The sequence below is a fragment of the Primulina huaijiensis genome, chromosome 8 (genome assembly GCF_012295235.1).
Source record: "Primulina huaijiensis isolate GDHJ02 chromosome 8, ASM1229523v2, whole genome shotgun sequence".
Taxonomy (NCBI): domain Eukaryota; kingdom Viridiplantae; phylum Streptophyta; class Magnoliopsida; order Lamiales; family Gesneriaceae; genus Primulina; species Primulina huaijiensis.
In genome coordinates, this window is record NC_133313.1 from 6,982,987 (window position 1) to 6,985,196 (window position 2,210).

General features: G+C 39.4%; 1 long non-coding RNA gene across 1 annotated transcript; it reads left to right on the forward strand.

The window, feature by feature from the left end:
- Window positions 1-408: 408 nt before the first annotated feature.
- On the forward strand, window positions 409-1,968 carry LOC140983109 (uncharacterized). Its single transcript, XR_012176383.1, has 3 exons — window positions 409-708; window positions 797-820; window positions 1,054-1,968. It is a non-coding gene; the product is annotated as an uncharacterized lncRNA (long non-coding RNA).
- The last annotated feature ends 242 nt before the right edge of the window (window positions 1,969-2,210 follow it).

The following is a 2,210-nucleotide window of genomic DNA, read 5'->3' on the forward strand; positions in this document are numbered from 1 at the left end:
ATAGTTCTCTTAGCTATGTTGAGCATCCAGTACAAATTCTTGATCGCAAAGAGAAGCAACTGAGAACCAAGACGATCCCACTGGTTATGGTGCAATGGAGTAGACATGGGAGAGAAGAAGCTACATGGGAATTAGAGGCTAAAATGCGTCAGGAATGGCCTCATTTGTTTGAAAATGTAATAAATTATTCCATGTATTCTGATTTTCCTATGTACTATCAGTGGTAAATGTTTGTAAACCACTTTTGTATAAATTTTGTGTATACTAGATTTCGAGGACGAAATCTTTTATTAGTAGGGGAGAATGTGAGAGCCCAGCCCAAGAAAATCCCAAAGCCCAGCCCATTTAGTAATAAGTTAAATTAAATAAATTTAAAAAAAAAAGAAAAAGAAAAAGCAACGAGAATCATCATCACCGATTTCGCCTTCTTCCCGTAACTCTCTGTACAAAATTGTCAAACCATTTCCGTCACTTTGACCGCCGATTGTGACCGCACCGGTGATCGAAAAATTCAAGTAAATATATGGTTGGAAAGCCCTTGACGAGAGCTACGTTTTGGTACCCATCTTGAAGTATTTCTCGACACTTTTCGAAAACCCGTCTTCCCTTTCTCCGTCGAATTGCCGCCCGTACATCACCGGAATTCGGAAATTGACTGAGGGGTTTTGTTCCCTACGTCATAGGCTTCATTTTGGTATATATATTGAGGTACAAATCATGATTCCAGCAAGGTGGTTGTATTTTGTTGGGTTAAATTTGGTACCAATATTGATAATTGTTATATTATTGATTGTAGGTACAAGAATTGAGCCAATTAGAGGTATTTAAAAGATTTTCGAAATTTATTTGGATTAATTTCGAAAATTCAGAAATTTAAAATTGGGTTTTCGAATTTTAGTGTTCAATAATTAAGTGTTTCGATGCTATAGAATTGTCGTATATGAATTGAGAAATATTAAAGCCTAAATTATGAATTTTTGGACTTTTAGGCTAAATTAGTGAATCTTGGAAAAAATAAAATGAACTTGATATGAAATGAATTATTTGCCACAGGATTGGATTATTTGAGAAATCCTTAAGAAATTTCAGTGGTAAATTAAGGGTTCAGTTGAGGTACGTATGAACTGTTTTCATTACGACGTCTATTATGACGTGAGATGACGTTGAGTATGTTGTAATGATTTGTGACGTGCTTTATGTGCTTTTGTGAATACGTGATTGCATTCATGCATTTATTTGTATTGATACTATTAGTGCATAGCATTTCGAGCCTTGACTCCTTTGATTGCTATTGATATTGATATTGATCTATCGAGTTGTTGCGTCATCGATGGAGCGGGTGGGTAGGTTTAGCACTCCTGATGACTTGCATGAGGGCTGAGCGGGTAGCTCCCGTACCCTCGATGCTACGTGCATGGATGAGTGGCGACTTGATGTTGCGTTGCTACGTTCCTGGCACGGGTGGCCACTGTTACTGTTGTTGATGCGATTCATTTGGACTCCGTTTGGTATCCGTTATCGGTTGTTACCTTTCACGCATTGCATTACATTGCATTGCATCGCATTTTACTTGATTTCATTTCATGTCAGTTATATTTGTCGTAATATTACTGGTTCGTCGTACTGGGGCCCGACCCCTCGTTTCTGTTTATGCTGTGGTTGTTTTTGATGCCATAGCAGGTTATCCAGGAGGATTTGACGTGTCTGGTGCAGCGTCAGGTAGTGGTGCCCAGTCGTCGAGTCATGGCTGAGAGTTCCCAGATATATATATATATACTATATTATGGAGTCATACATTTACCGGGGAGATGCCCCGTGTAGCTGTACTGTTATTTTTACGATGTTTTGAATTGATGGTTGTGTGATCGAGCCTTGCCGGCTCTGCATGTGTTTAGTCCTGGCCAGTGCGGCTATAGGTTGTGAATTGATGTTATGACTTTATTTCGAGCGTATAAAGTTATTGTTGTGTTTTGATTTTTTTTGGGGATGTCCTATTTACGAATAGGTCATGCCGAAATTTCGGTAGGCCCAAAATGGAAAATTTTAATCGCTTTCGCTGTTTACATTACTAAATCCTGGTTGTTTGGTCATTAAATATTAATTAGGAGCACGGGCCCCCACAGTCTGACCCTACTACTTATGAGGTCGCCGTCTCCAGAGCTCTGGCCGCAGAGCAGGACCAGCGAGATATAGAGAGGGATCGCTTGGGA